Source organism: Empidonax traillii, unplaced genomic scaffold, assembly GCF_003031625.1.
Source record: "Empidonax traillii isolate 1590-97213 ecotype Southwest subspecies unplaced genomic scaffold, ASM303162v1 scaffold45:size3623477, whole genome shotgun sequence".
NCBI lineage: Eukaryota > Metazoa > Chordata > Aves > Passeriformes > Tyrannidae > Empidonax > Empidonax traillii.
The window spans coordinates 2,801,254-2,818,223 of NW_020955238.1; the positions used below are offsets into that span (position 1 = coordinate 2,801,254).

Sequence of the window (16,970 nt, forward strand, 5' to 3'; positions counted from 1 at the left end):
GCTCTGTTTCCAGGTTGCTTTCTATTACTATTTCCTTTACAGATTTTCTACAACAAGCATAGCCTTTGCTTCCATTGTGCTTTAGTCCATGAAAGTAGCTCGAATATACCTACTGTCAAAGGACAGCAGTTTGCTTTACATCAGGGTGTTACCTGCTGTAGGTTACAGGTGAAGCTACAGGGAAATCCAGAGATGTAGCAAGCCAGGCTGTTGTTGCATTTTCTTATTTTTAGATTTAAAGGAACTACATTATTTTGTCTTGAGCCTCCTAGAAACTTCAGCGTCTGTGAGTAACTGCTCCAAGCTTTTAAAATCAGGTGGGTTTTGTTTGTTTGTTTTTGCTTTTTTGTTCCCCTCCCCCCGTGTTTCTATTTATAGGGCCATAATAATTCTATTCAGAAAGAAAGATTCTACTGAAAAACATCCTATATGGTACACTACTTGTTTCCGTTTAGGCTTTTAACTATTGTATTTTTAGTGGTGTCCATGAAAAGATAAAAAGAAGGAGCATACACTAAAAAAAAAAAAAAAATCAGAGAAAATACTGGCAGACAGTCTATACTTGTGGATATTCCTCTTGTACACAAAAAAAGCAATTTTAAACCAAACCATTAAGCAAGAAACCCTAGCTGAGTAAAGATTACAAAACAGAACCTTTTAGGGCATCAGAGAACAGCCCAAATAGGGCAGTGCCTCAGTTCCATAAGGCTGCTGTGACTTGAACAGGTCCCCATATACCCTCTGGGTTACCTGTTCTGGGCAATGAAGATGCCTTCCACTGTAAGGACTCGGAAAAATGCCAAGATACCTAAAACCACTTTTTAGTTTTTGGCCCTCCTGAGCTATGAGTTCTTGTGTTTGTCTTGAGGACAGACAGCAGATCACTTCACCATACAGCCACATGAAGGCAAACAGAAACCAGTTCTGGATGGTTATTACTGTATTTGTTCAGACGTACCTGAAGTGGTATCCTCAGAGTCTTAGCTACTTCTATTACTTTTCAATCTTTTAAAAAAGCAACCATCCTTCTCCCCACACTTGCATAAATCTTGTACAAGCAACTTCTGTAGATGTAGGTTTATGCTAAATACGAAGAGCAGAATTAAAAGCAAACAGTTTCTCATCAGACCCTATCTCTGTCATGCTATGGATTTTTTTCTGTGAACTACTGGGAAAAAAATCTAGGCCTAACTGCTTGAAAATAAGCTGACAACTGTCAGTGAAATTTTTTTAAAGGAGTAAGAGATTCTTTGGAAGTCACATATCTGGAGAGATAGGTTACAGCTGCAGCTTTGGAAAAGGTGTTGTGTCAGGATTTTTATTTTTCCTTGCTGTAGACCAAAAAATGTTCTTTCCTTAAGATCTTCTGAAATGTACAATTGTTGCCTTAGTAGCATGCTCATAATTAGAGTTGTCATCTATTTCTCAGTCATATTCACACCTGTCATGAGTTATCAAAAGATGCTTCTTCCTTGTGTTCTTGTCTGCCTGTTTAAAATGTATTCCTTCATTTTACCAGTTTCACAGGAAATCCTAAGCTTTTGGGTTTTTTGTCCCCATACAAAGCATGGTAAATAGTATAGAAAAATAAATTATTGCTTTAGTCCACACTTACAACCTGAAAGTATAAACTATAAAGTTTCTTAGCAGCAGATTCTAGCTTTGGAGCATTTGATTAAATAATAATGTCTGACTCTGGCCTTAAAAAAAAAGTGTTTAAATATCCATTTTCACCCTCAAAGTTTCCCATTTTGTGCAAGGCTTGGTAATGCTTATGCTCAAGACATGCAGAGTTGTGGCAGACATTAACATGGTTGAGCACAAGATCAGGTGGGTTTTGGAAAAGACAAAGTGTATCTGCTTTTTGAAAAACTCAGACTGCAAGCCTAGTAACATAGAGGATAAGCTATCTCTTGGGAAGTTGGAGATCTGGCTTCAAATGCCTTCTCCTATGAGCATTTAACTCAGTCTCACTTCCCAAGAAAGCAACTTTAAGCAAGTTCTCCATAATCAAGCTTTGATTAAAATAGCCCTCAGCTCAGTCTCTGAAAGTGTCATATTTTGACCACATCCACTGGAGCAGATGCTTATGGAGGACACTGGGAAATTTATGCATTTGGTTGAGGTCTTAGTATGAGATGACCAGTGAGTATTGTACAGGGTTAGGTGGCTGCATACATGCTCCAGAACAGAACTGTAGCTGCCTCAGAGATGTTACTGGATGCTAAGGATTTCAGACTCCTTTAGGGCTGGGTTAGTTTGGATGGTGCAAATTAGCAGCTAGTTGTGAGAATTTGACCCCTGAATAAACATCCATCTCTGAATTCATGCATGCAAAGTACTTTGCTCTGAATCGCATGAACTTCCAAGGGACTTGAAATAGTTTTGTATGATGTTAATGATTGTGTGGCCTTCCTATAATTTTGCAGCCTCAGGCAATCTACAAGCTACTCATCAAAATGCTATTACAGCCAGTAGCAGGTATGATAATCTCATTTTATTGTCCCATTAACGTATCCTTTTTTGTCTACGACGGTGATAGCTAACTGCTGCTTTTTTCTGCCTGGGGATGCAAACTCTTGTAAGGACATAGTATTTATAACATGCTATCAGTATTAAGCTAGGATTCTGTTGATATTCCATCTAGTACTGCAGTATAAGAGCTTCGAATGCAATAACCTCTCTAACTTACTGATGCCTCTGTATTTTGTTTTTGCTTCTGCACTTAACACCCAATGCATTAATGAATGAGCACTTAAATATGCAGTGGCAGGCTGATACTGAGCATTTTAGTGTAGAGCAGAGATGGCATAATTTGGACTGGACAAGAGTTTTGTGAAATGCAGTGTAACAATACAAATTTCTCCCCTTATTATTTCTGTGTCCTAGAGGAAATGCTGCAGCAAGGTTTTCAGCAGGTGAGCAGCCAGCTGTTCACTGGCTCTACCACCTGTCCTCACCTTCCCTCTTAAGAGGACCTTTGACATAGGGACACAGATTTTGTCACTTATACAAGCAACTGCCAGCATGGTTGTCAAGATCCCCTAAGGCATGAAAGATCAATTCTCAAGATTGTGAGGTAGGTGTGCAGCCATCTGTGTCACTGGCAAACAGTAGGGCACATGTATGGACATCCAGGTATGTGGCAGGAGTGCCTGGGGGAGAGAGCAGCTCACTTCCCTCTGGAGGGTGAGCAGCTCTGCTGTGAACTACTGACAATATAAAATGAAGAACTTATGAGCTTGGAATGCAAAATACAACAGGACTATTTATACCTACTGTGAACAGTTAGCCATTGACAGCTCTGTATCTCATGTTATACAAACAAAAGCTGTGGTAACAGCAGTTGATATAAATTCTTACTGTTTAGTCATGCCAACATTCTCTTGCTTGGTGTCAGATGAGATTTTGCAGATATTGTGTGTACTTTTTCCCCAAGGCAGGGTCATGTTTTTTTCAAGCCTATGAGTCATGCTTTGCTATTCTATTACTCTGAGGCTCAACAGAAAAGATCCTATGTGCAGTTCATGGAATGCAGAAACAAGGTTATAAATCCCTCATTCTGAAAAGGGTTAGACTGAGTCTATAATATATGGGATGGTTGTGGTTTGACAACAATCACATGGTGTGTCATAGCAGTTTTACAGGAACTGCAGGCAGACTTGCTGTTCCTAGAACTGTATTTATATAAACAATTCTGCAGCTCTTCAAAGATGGAGCAGCTCTGTGAGTCAGTGAATTTTCAACTGCTTACATGTCAAATGAAAAAAACCATCTAGCAGAATGAAACCTTGAGTGATACAGACTGTAGCTATATACAAGATTACTGTCATCACAGAATATATTGCAATGTCTTTGAAAAGGTTATGAATGTAAGTACAGAATGTACATATCTGCTTGAGTCTCTTAAGAATTAAACAGAATCATTCCACGAAATAGGTGAAAAGAAATGAAAGAAGAGGTCTATTTTCCTCCTCCTATCAGGCTGTCTTTGCACAGATTGTAATATATAGACTAACTATTCCTGACTATGCACTTTTGGAAGCAGAGCTTTTCTCTGCCATTTATAATAAAAACCTCTTTTTGAAATTTATTTTCAGTGTCAGAAGCTTCTATTACCGGTAGACTGAATCAAACCAGCATGATGTATTGAGTAATACAAACTAAAGAAAGCCACCCAGCATAGGCATGCTGCTTTATCAGTCATGTTACTTCAGTTCTACTTCAGGAAACACTTATTTAAAGAGTGTCCTATAGATGATACTTTCATCTTCTATTTTCTAAAGTTCTGGAATAAATTAGTGTTTGGAAGTTTATTGGACTAGTTTATATAATGGATTCAAGGAAAATTCTTAATCCAAAATGATTTTTTTTTCCAATTGGCCACACTGAATTTTCTAACTGTTGAAATATATAAAAATACAGAGAAAGAAAAAAATAACCCCCCTAAATACTAAAAATTTATGCGTTTAACATAAAGCTTCTTTAGTTTCAGTCTTTTTTCTTCAAAATATTTTGAAATGAAATTTTGTTTTTGCCACAATAGAAAATGTATCAGAAATGCTGGCAGATGGTAAAATTCATTATTTACAAAACAGCATTTGTTTACTAATGAATCTCTTCATTTGGTGGGTGGTGAGGGGTTTTAACAGTGAAATAGTGTTAGATATTCAGAACAATAATGACAGTAAACCAAGAGTTCTTTAGAGCATGAACAGAAGGAGTCAGATCCTTGTTTTCCTGGTAGTTCAGCATTCTTTACTATAGTACTGTGAAATGTAGTATGGCCTAAGGGTCTGAATTCTGACTGCAGAAATCCTCATTTATGTTCCAGAAATTTTTCTGACATTTTAATTTCCTGAATGGTCTCTAGGTTTTAAAATTGTTAGATTTTCGCATATGTTTGGGTCAAATTACTTCATCTGGCTGTTATCTTCCTTTCTTGGTGAACAACAGGCAGACAATCCACCTTTTTTTCCCCTCAGTAATTTGATTATCATGATTAATTGCCCCTTATTGCTGAAGACATTTTTCATAATTTGAACTTGTCTGGCTTCAACTTTTACACATGAGTTTTTCTCTGTTTTTTAATAAAAAAGTTATCTCCCTTTGGAAGTTCATGTGTTGCCTGTGGAAAATGTTCCTCAGTTTTCCTGTTGATACATTAAACAGATCAAGCTTTTTATGCCTTCCAAATCTAAGCATGTGTTCTTTCTTGTTCTACTTTTCAAAATGCATGACCTTATCCACTAGTGGGGCTCCTCTGGAAAGCAAGGAGTGGTTCTTGCTGTAACAGACCTGGACTGATCATTCTTTAGCTTTCTACCAATCTACCTTTGAGCATTATGAAAACTTTTTATATTTGCCTCCAGATTACTTATGTAACTGTCAAATAGCATTGAGCCTTGCTAATCTCTGTGGAGTCTCACTTGAAACGGCCTTGCTTGATTCCCTACCAAATGCTTTTTCCCCTGGTCCCTCAGCTAGCCAGCTACTTCTTAATGCCTTTTGGTATATGTTTTATTTGTATTGAGGAAACACGCCATGTTTCATCGGTGCTTACCTCTCCTCGCTGTAAGCATGACTTTGGGGGTTAATCAGCCCTCACTCTTGCGACAGGAAACCCTGCCTATGTGCCTGAACAAAAGTAATCAGCTCAGAATGTGGATAGGTTGTTATGGGAAAACTTCTATTACTTTAGCTTGCTTCTTCTTTTCTCACTGGAGAAGTGCATCTCCTACCTTCAAGCCTGTTTCAGTTGTGTCTTTTAAAGATGAATAGATTTGTTCAACCAGAGGGAAATTCAGGGCAGAAAAGGGATGGCAAAGACTGTCACTGCATATTACTCTGAGGAGTTACTGTTTCAGTTAACTTTAAATTAATGTGCAGTACTGTCCTCTATATCTGTTCTCTGGTAGGCAAGAAGCTGATTTCTCTTCTGACTAAAACTTTTGGTAAAAAGATAAAACAGGGTCATTAGTGTTACAGAAAAGAATACCAATTGCTATGACGCTATGTTAATCCAAAAGGATGTTTTCATGAACAAAGACTTTTGAAACAAAATATGCATTAAAACTCCTATAAGGAGCAATTAGATATGCCAAAGTTCACCTCTTCTTTTGGCACTGCCACACTGTCCTTATTGTTAATATCTATTTACATATAAAGAATGAAGATTAGGTTCATATCGCATTATTCATGCACATACTCCTACAAACTAAAACCATACGTTTGAAAAAGCTTTAATAAATCTTCACACACAGACTTTTTATAACATCCATAATAGTAACATGTTTTAGCATATTCAAAACAATTGTTATTGATGAATAGTTATTATTAATAATCTTACACTAACTGGAAGAGACAATAAAACCACCAGGCCAAATACTTGATTATGATACCCAAAACTGAAGAAAACACTTTTGAAATTTGGCTTCCAAGATGACTTCCAGGAAAGCATAAGTCTGGTTAACAAACTAGATGTAATTTATGGCATGTAGGAAAGAGCATTAAGACTCCTAGTGTAGTCTGAACAGATTGCTAAATGCAGTACAGTAAAAAAAAAATAAAATCATGTAATAGGTAAGAAGAGCAGAGTTGAAGTTGGAGGAGCTGTGCTGGGTCTTTGTATTCACTCTGTTTTTTTCATGGCTTTATGTTAATACTTAAGCAAGTGATAAGTTATTTGTCCCAGAAAGGAACTATGAAAAAGATTATTGCTCAGCAATTGTATGAGTGCCTTCCTTTTAAATTATTTAATATGAGTGAAACTGGGTTGCTCTTCATAAATAAGGTGCCCCTAATTTTCTACTCAAAGAGTTCCACTATATCTCATTGTTATCAGAGAATGAACTCATGTTGCCTGGAGGGACACGTTACTGTTTACAACCTTTAAAGCTTAAAATTCACAGATATCTTTTGGCTCCATTTTGTTACCTCTGGTGTGTATTGAAAAGAGTTATTGGCCCCCCTTGCTCATCAAAGAATGGAAACAGAGGCACAGGGAGGTGATTTGCTGAGTCAACAAATGCAGAGTCAGCAGTGGAGTGAAGGTGTCTGACATGGTTTGTTCTTCATCTACCGTACAGAGAACGTGAATGACAGCACTAGAGCAGGAAAATATTTTCCATGTCACTGAAAGCTCTATCTTTGTATCATGTGCTCCATATCATAATATGATTTTTTTCCTTCTGAAAATGCCTGTCAGTGAATGAAAGAACAAGCTTGGGAAGGACAATTATCTAATTACATTGTCCTTTAGAAATTATTATTCCAAGCTCAGAGAGTTTTAAAGCTGTCATAGTTTTCATTCCACAAAGAGTTATCTATAATCCTTGCAAAATCAATTTTTCTCAGCATAAAAGATCAAAATCCATTCATCCATGATGGTGTTTTCCTTCTGCTTTGCAAAATACATTTGTTTAAGACAGAAGCATCTGTTTCTGTTTAAAATTTTCAAGGGGTGTAGTTACCAATTAGAACAGTGATGCAGAAATTATCCATGTCATCTTAATTGTGTCAGATTTTGGCAACTGCAGAGGAAACCTTCCCAGCAGATTGTTCCTCTCTCCCTTCCTCCCTCTCAGCTTTTCACAGATTTTAAGATTTTTCTGGAAAAAATGTTATCATTTGTGGCAGGCTCTGTAAATAGCATTTAATTCTACAGTTGCTGGGAACACAGACATTTCCAGCATTTTCCACTGTTTCTACTGATAGCTTTCCAACAGCTGGAATATTTCTGTCTGTCATTTTCTAGGCTCTAGAATAACCGAAGCTCATCACAGATCACAGTCTTTTCTGAGTTTATGAACTATACCACTTATCTTTCTTCTTCTTCCTATTTTTTTTTTCTCTCTCTCTTGGAGCCCTGGTATCTGACCTTACACAGGTAAATCTCAGGGACTTGTGAAGTGGCTGCCCTCAAATTTGTTTCTGCTGCTTGTTTGAGCTTCCACTCATCCTTACTGCTGAGTAAGTCAATTATTTTTTTTAGATGCTGTTCACTTATTTCCCAAAAAGCAAAACGAATTTTCATGGATAATGAAAAAAGAAAAACATTACAACCAGAATGTAGCTTAAGGAGCCAAAAATGTTGAATAAAACACATCTGGTAATTCTTCAGAGATAACTTATTTATTGCAGATTGTTTTCTTACTGGTTCTTTTCTCAAGCAGCTGACCAATGTTCGATGTCTTGGTTGTTTCTGTTTGAAGGACACAGTCGTAAAACTGAAATTACTGACTCAAAGCTGTTTTTATCAAAACAGACTTAAAAAGAATCATAGAATGGTTTGGGTTAGAAGGGACCATAGAGATCATGTAGTTCCAACCCTCCTGCCACAGGCAAGGACACCTTCCACTAGACCAGGTTGCTTAGAGCCCTGTCCACCCTGGCCTTGAACACTTACAGAGATGAGGCATCCACAGTTTCTCTGGGCAACCTCTTCCAGTGCTTCACCACCCTCACAGTAAAGAATTTCTTCATAATATCTAATTTAACCATTCCCTCCTGTTGTATCGCTGTGTGACCTTGTATGAAGTCCCTCTCCATCTTGTAGGCTCTGCTCAGGGGCTGGAAGGCCCCAATTAGGTCATCCCAAATCCTTCTCTTCTCCAGGCTAAACAACCTCAGTTCTCTTAGCCTGTCTTCATAGGAGAGGTGCTCCATCCCTCTAATCCTCTTGATTGTCCTCCTCTGGACTCCAACAGGTCAATGTCCTTCCTCTGCTAGGGAATTCAGAGCTGGATGAAGTACAACAGGTGGGGTCTCATGAGAGCAAAGGGGCAGAATAGGCACAAATGTTTTGATGGGTTGTCTCTTCCCTTGTGGAAACTGTCAGACTACTTTTGAATAACCTAGGAGAGATGTTTTAATGCAAAAAGACATGTTCCAATCAGTGTTACATGTTAGTTGTACTTTGGTCACTGATTCTGACCATTACATTGTCATATCTTAGTGTCAATACATACCTAAATATATACATATAATATATCTTTTGTATTTAGGTGGGATCTTGCCCTAACTTGTTGAACATTAGTTATAATGTGCATTTGAATCATGTTACTATTTCTTTGAATTTTTGTCTCTATTTCTCAGAACTGTAAATCTCCATAAGCAAAGAAAGAAAAAAGTAGATCCAAAGAAATTTCACTCTCAATACATTGGTTAAATGATGGGATGACCGAAATGTGCAAATCCAATAGTATTTAATAGCTTTGCTTTTTATACTGCTTTGGTTTCAAGTTTGTTTCTACAGACTTTTACTATACCTGCAATACACTGAAGTGACCCCTTGGCATGAAAGAGGTATAGAAATAGGTACTGGTATGATTTATAAAATACATGCCTTTTAATAAGTGCAAGTGCACTTCTGTACTGTTAATTTTGATGTGGATATTTCAGCAGGACAAAAGATAAGGCCTTTAGTTCTGAGAAAGTACTTTGTGCCCTTTCATGTGCAACACTGCTGGTCAGAACTAATTGCAAGTCAGTAGTCACATGTTATATCAGGAAGGTAGAACAACACATGTAAATTGGAATTCAACAGCTGATTAAACAGAGCTGACAATGTGTCATTAAATATTTTTAATGAATTATTTCAAAATTAAATTCTTTAACATTTTGACATATATTGCAATATTTTACCTGCTAAATTGGGTTCCTGAGAACCTATCCCTGACTGGAGCTTACCGTGCTGAGTGCTTGCAGCACTTTCTTTTTGGTGGAAGAAATTTGCCATCAGAGTTAGGATCATAAATTTCCCTGCAGTACGTGAGGCAAGAGATTCTTTAACTGTAATTCACTCCGACATCAATGTACAGCAGCATAAGCCAGTGAAGGATGCTAAGATTGGGAAAGTGTCTTATATCTTGTCCTAATCAGATTAGTCATACATGTTGTGCAATTCAGAATTCTGTGACAGTTTTCCTCCAGTCTAACATTCTGTATGAAAAACAATCATGCAGAATATTGCTTTTCCTGTATTTTCTGTGCAACTAAACAATTTATTGAATACTTGACTACTTGCCATGCAGAAATAGATCATGTGTGCTAAGTCTGAATACTCACACCTGGAGGAAAACCACTTCCTTGTATTTGGTAAGAAAAAAATTGTAGTGGTAGTTTTTCCTCCATTGGTTGCAGAAATCTTAAATAAAGAAAGAGCTCTAACTCTTGCTACTTTTAGGAACTGTTATCCACTGTGAAAGAAAGCACATTAAACAGAACTTTAAGGGGTGCTTTGAGCAGGGCTTGCTGAAGTGCTCCAGTTTAATTCTTCTTTTTGTGAACTTCATTTAGTGCAGTTGATGGAATTGAGGTCTGAGCCTTCCCAAGTAATTGTCTTACAAGTTCAGGTAACTGTAGGTTCCATAAAATAATTTTCACTTTTCAATCTCTGAAAAAAGACTTGAGATTTGAAGCAAGAAGTAAGTATTCTAATTTATGCTGAAAACCTGTATTCTGAAATACTCTATTACCGTAATCATCACTGTCGCATGGTTTAGTGTACCACAGTAGGCTGGCAGCAGCATGTAACTAAGCTGAAACTCTCTAAGAAGTATTTCAAAATAAGAATGTAAAATAATCAATACATGTAACCAATATGTTAACTAATGACAAAATCAAGGGGCCAATCCTGAACAACTTTGGTAGGCCTTAAAGGAAGAGACAAACTATCAGAACTTCTCAGAAAGATGCACTAAATAACAATACAAAATTAAATATTTAAAATTACTGGGGTTTTTAAAATTATATATTAGAAGTGGAGGAATTAGAGACCTGTGTTTATTGAAATTTTTCATATGGCCTTGAGAAAACAGTTTAACATATTTTGAGCTTTTTAGTGGATTTTTAAGTCTTTAATGTTCCTCCAAAATTCTTTGTTTAGTTCAGGAACAAGTAAGTGCCATGGAAGAAATTCTATTTTGTGAACATTTCAAACCTAGAAAGTGATGATGTCTTGTGCAAGGAAGGCTCATGGAATTTCAATCTCAATTTCCAGACTAAAAGCTACATAGAGCATAAACAGATGCATCATCTTTTCAACACAAAATTTGCTACTTAAGGTTAGGAAAGCACATATAGAACCTCATGACTTTTTATAAATTCAATCACTGCAAGATTAAAAACATTATTATTGAAAGTGCATCTGAGATTGTAATCTTTATCATTTATCTGCATGTACGGTGCACACAGTTTTCAAATGACTATGCACTATTCTTCTACTTTTTAGTGATTTTCAATAATAATATTTTTTTCTGGAAGAATAAAATATCAGACACATTCCTGCATGCATAGTTCACAACTGTAGGTTTACAAAGCTGCCTGAGCAAATTCTGCCTATCTATGTAACTTGCTTTTGCTAAGTAAAAATTATTATTACTAAAAAAAGACATAAACTGAAGACATACGAATGAATTGTAGCAATATGTTCAAAAAAGTGTGATAAAAGTGTATTTTTGGAGCAGGTGCTATTTCATCATAATGAACAATATTTTTTAATACCAAATTTGAAGATCAAATAGAATAATATAGCAGAAAACTGAAGAATAACACTGGAAAGCATTGGTCTTACTTCTGGATAAGTGACTATTTCTCCATTCTGCCCATTTATACTCTTTTATGCACTATGCACATAGTTGGTAGTAGGATGAAAAAGCCTCTGAACTGGAAAGACCTGTAATTATATATACTGACTTGAAATTTAACCAAAGAAAAATGCTAGTTCATATAATTATTTCAGTTTTCAGAAAGTATTTAGATTCTACTGTTTTTGTATGTGCTTGATCTAATATGTAATTTGCATAGCAAATTAATGGGCCTTCTGCGGACAGGTTTATGGTATTTCTGTTTATTGATTCATATTATTAATTTTTTCTGTACAATTCTGAAAATAATAAGAAAATTATGTGAGTAGGACAGATTTACAAAAAGTGTTAACCATGTACGTGTGAAGAACAAGGATTTTGCAGCTTGTTGATTCATACAATGTGCTGGTGCAAATGTCTTATTGCCTGCTGGGGGCAGCAGGCAGGGTAAGATCTGTCATTCTCAAGCTACTCTTACAAAGAAAGTTACATCTTAAGATTCTGTTTGGACTAATATAATTATTTCTGGCCCTGGAAAATTAAAATATAAACTGCTAGTCACATTTCTAGGAGAATCCTCTGCTTGAAAGCATTCAGAAAAGTCTCAAAATGTGATGCTTTTTTTCTATCTGGAGAAAAAATAATAAACCAAAATGAACAACCATAACTGAACACTCTCATTGTACACAAGGAGAGTAGCCCAGTCACACTGGGGCAGAAAACAAATACAATGCACTGAGTGATCAAGGATCTGAATCAGAAATATCCAAATCTGTTTTTTCTCACATACAAGTATCTTCTGTAGCTGGAGACCAACATCTTTCTCTTCTTTTCTAGCCCACAGATAACTATAAAAATCAAGTTGCAGTCTACTGTGCAGCCAGTCAAGTTTTGTGTTATCTGTTCTTACAGAGCAGGTTGGTCAGGACCCGTTGCGCAAGGTCAGATTTGAGATGGTCTTTTTGGAGTATTGTAAGGTGATCTCTGCCCCATCTTATCTGTTCCGTCTCACTGCCAAATTTCTGTTTGGGTGACTCTTTGGCCCATTATTATAGAATAAGAGTCAAAATCATCGGGGAAGGCAGGAAGAAAGAACAAAGGTTATCCAGAGCAAAACTTCTCTTTAGAGTCCTTGCTCCCTATTGTGAAACTCCAAGTTTTAAATCTTTCTTTCCTTGCTGAACCAGAGCACAACTTCATACAGACAGAATGGATGCTTCAAGCCATATTTCCCAGAATTCTTGTGCCACTTCTTAACTTCAGTCATAACATCATCTAGTCCATCTTATGTAGCCTTAGAATAGAGGCAGCTGCCTCCTGTGATAAGATGACATATATAAACAATGAAAACATATCTTGTAAATTTTATAGATGATGCTGAATAGTCCTTCTTTCATTCCTTCCTTCCTCCTTTCCTCCCTTCTCCCTCCCTTCCTTCCCTCCCTCCCTTCCTCCTTCCCTCCCTCCCTCCTCCTCCTCCTCCCTACCTCCTTTCCTTTCCTTCCCTTCCTTCCTTTTCTCTTTTGTTATATTTCTGTTGTTGCTTTTGTTAAATTAGTTGTATCCCTCCACTGTAAAATATTGTCCAAGGTGAACACTGGTGCTTCCTTTTTTTTTTTTTTTCTTCAGGGATTGTGCTTTGAACAATGCGTGTCAGAACTATAGTTTCTCTCCTGGAGCATGTATAATATCTAACCTTTGTACTCAAAGCATTAGTGTTAATTCTGAACTACTAATATTACAAATACTGTGTTAACATCTTACAACAAGTTAAAGTTTTGAAGAAATAATTTTGTACCCTGAAGTTTCAGAAGCATCAAAATTTGGATTCCTCTTCTAGCTTTACTAAATCAGTGTATCTGATCAAGTTTATGGCAAAAAAAACCCCCAGTGTTATGTAACTGAGAATGACTTAAAAGAGTAAAAACATTTGTGCCTTAATTTTACATGTTTAGCTGAAGAGCCCTTGAGCTTTCTTATGTGTTTGATTTTATTTACTTCTATGAAATTGATCTTAAGGAAACAATAATCAAAGAGAGATCAGAATCAGTTACTTATTTCAGGAGATGCAGTCTGTAACAGTGCTGCAGGCTAGTAAATATTGTGTACTTGTGTACTCATAAAAGTGTAGGAGAAGAAAATTTGAGAGCATTTGGTACTGAAAATGTTCTTGTTCACTATCAGTGTTCTTGAAACCGATTTTGAATTTAATAATAAAGTTTTGCACTGCCAATATTTTTTACCTTGTCTAGAGTTCAGATGCAAAATGAAGTTAGAAACAGGCTTCAATCCTGTTTAGAGATGTCTTTGATACTGTTTATCATACAGTTTTCTTCCAAAATTTGTGAGGTACAGTAAAATGAAAAAGTAATTTTTTTGGGTTGTATTTAAAAGATGGATGATGGTGAAGCGAAAAAAACTCTGTGTAAAACAATTTTAAAAAAATGGTCAGAAAAAAGCAAACTAAAATTACAACTGACAACCAAGGAAAATCTCACCTTCTTTTTTTCCTATGAAAAATTGCAAAAGCCATTTAATTGATCTAAGAATTTGAACAGGTTATTTATAGGAAATTTTTGATATGAGAATTTTTCTATCTCAAATTTACAACTGCAGATCAGTCTTGCACAATCAATAAACCTTCAGTTAAAAACATCCTGTTCCCACCACTGGGTAAATACACAATTAAAGAAGCAAACTTGAACAAGGGGTCTGTGATGGATTTGATATGATATTTTTAGGTAGCTGAAATTAAACTGTGGGTTTTTTTTTTATTAATAGATGTTGTTTTATCATGAAGTTGAAATGAGGGTGTTCCTTTTAATGCAGTATTGGAATAAAATTTAGTGTTGCAAAACAGGTGTGGATTTTCATGTTTTGCAGCAGCAGCAGCTCCTAGAGGGCTACCAAGCTAGCTGTGTTTAGAGAGAATTAAGAGAAATCTCGCTTGGAGTAGGAAAAGGTTGTTACTAATGCCCTCCACCACTCGGTTGGTGGAGCCCTGGTGCCCATTAGTGGATGAGCATTTCAAGAAAGAAGACATATCTCACACAGAGATACGAAATGACATGTCATGTTTGCCTATTGTTTTGTTTTAGGGAGTGGAAATAATCTGTTGTGTATTTTGGTGGTGGATGACTTTCCAAAAGAACTTTTTAGTGACTAAAGTGTTTAAGATTTTGACCATACAAATGCAAGCAAACAATTGTGGATCTGCTCTCCTGCCTGGTCAGATCTGGCAGGCAGTCAAGGACCTCTAGTGTATACACACCAGTGAATAATCAGATCCTCTTTGAAACAGCTCAGAATGTTCTCTCTTACATCTCACTGTCTCTGTCTATAATGAAAGACCATTTAAAATCCAGATTAGTGTTTAGGGAAGCCTAATCTTGCTATCTTCCAATATAAAAGATGTTTCACATTATCTTTAGGAGAAAAATTTTGGAATAAGGCACCACCTTCTTGCTAGAATAATTATTTTGCTTCCTTCACCATCTGACTTTTGTAGCTGGTGAAGGGAAAAAATTTTGTGTGATTGCAAACATTTTGCTGACTCTTGGCCAGTAGAATGTCAAAAATGGCTTTATCCAGGGAGGTTAAAACAACCCACCCCAAAATACAAATCAAAACCTCCAACAAACAATCACTCGTGTGCTGAAGAATCAGCATGTGAAAGTTGCCACTGTGTGTGTCTTCTATTTACTGCTCGCATTTTGGAGCGAAAATTAGGACAACAAAAGCCTAAGGTGGTGTAGGGCAGTTAGGATGCTGAAATAATGATGAATTAATATGAAGGAGCTAATTTGTCTTCGTCCATTTTAATGCTAATCTTTTCGTATCACATCATCTCCCAGACACTGTTTCTCACTGCAGGGCAAACCTGCACTGAGTCAGAAGAGACCAGGAAACACAAATACTCATCACAATGTGTTTGACTCTGAATAAATTCCTCTGTCTGTATGAGTCTGGCACAACACAATTGTTTTCAAGGTCTGTACATGCTGTAGAGTAGAATTTTTTTCTGAGGTAGCAGTTGTCTAATGGGATCATTTCCAGCTAGTCTCCCTGCCTTTTATAAGTGAGAACATAAAATTGTATGAGCTGGGAGTGTATAAATTTTACGCACTGTTTCAGGCAAGACTTCATTTTGTTGTTGTTGTTGTGGGTTTTTTTTTCCAAGATGTTCTTTTTTTGAGGATAATTTCAGTTAATGCTGGACTAGAACTATTAGGTATATTTTTAGATAAATTTGGTGCTTGTGTAAAGATGCATGGTTGGTACCTCTTGAGCTGTGAACTCTCTCTGAAACACAACTCCAGTATACTGGATTTATGCCCAAAGCTTTTATTCATATAGGTTATCATACTTATGGATTTATAGATCCCTTAGATCAGGGATTTGGAGTTTATGAAGCAGTTGAAGACCATAAATAAACTGCGGACTTGAGAGAAATGAGTTCAGCACTGTTTACAATGTCCATTTATGCTTCCTTTGAAAGGAAGCTGTTCACAGTGTAAAGTTTTTTGCTGAGTTGTTCCTGAAAGGGGTACTGCTTGGATCTTCCAGGACCTCTTTCGGACAGTTGCATGCAAAAACCATGGCAAGTAGGATGGCTGAAGCACCCTCTTCAGTATATAAGATGGCTGGGCAAATAACTGAGATCCTGCAAGGAATTATGGTCTACTACTGTAAAGACGACATAGGAAATATAAAGGCTACTTTCACCAGGAAGAGGTTGGGGTTCTTTTGAAAAATGAAGAGGTCAAGATTGTGAAAAACAGCAATATTTAAAATTTCTGGATAGCGTGGTCTTAAACTCGTCTTTTTTCTTTTTTTTTCTTTTTTTTTTTTTTTCTCTCAAGGCTGAGTCTCGGCCTGCTCAGTTTTCATTTGAACAGAAGTGCTTAGATACTCCTGTTTGTCCTTCAAATTGCCTTTTTGAATCCTTATCCAGCTCTACTGTATTCCCTTTGTGATGAGAAGGCCACAGTTGCACATAACATGCTGAACCTGTGCCATGGATTTATATAATGATGTCATGATTTTTTTCTGCATTATTTCCTATTCCTGTGCTAAATATTTATAAATTTTAATTTATAATTTTATGGTTTTTATGGATCTTTGTAGTTTTCCTTCCGAGACGTTGCTCTTGAGGAGTAACATTCATTTTGGAGCCTATTCTATACAAGCAATTAGGGTTGTTTTTTTGGTTTGTGTTTTGTTGTTTGTTTGTTTGTTTTTTCTCATACACATAACTTAATATTTGTCTATATTAAGTGTAATCTGATATTTTTATTGCTCAATTTTATTTTGTTTTGTAAGGTCATGTTTAAACTCAGGGTTTAAATTTGTCTCATTCTGCAGATGTTTGTCACCTGATTT

General features: G+C 36.4%; 1 protein-coding gene across 10 annotated transcripts in view; it reads left to right on the forward strand.

Annotated features, from left to right (window-relative positions):
• The window catches only part of AKAP6 (A-kinase anchoring protein 6), a 269,123-nt gene that overhangs the window by 23,334 nt on the left and 228,819 nt on the right, over positions 1–16,970 (forward strand). For 7 of the 10 annotated variants that reach the window (XM_027878788.1, XM_027878784.1, XM_027878782.1 and 4 more), the window contains one exon: positions 7,889–7,971. The exons of the other annotated variants lie outside the window; for them this stretch is intronic. The gene's annotated coding sequence lies outside the window, so the exon portion shown is untranslated. The remainder of the gene's footprint in view (positions 1–7,888; positions 7,972–16,970) is intronic. 10 annotated transcript variants of the gene reach the window in all.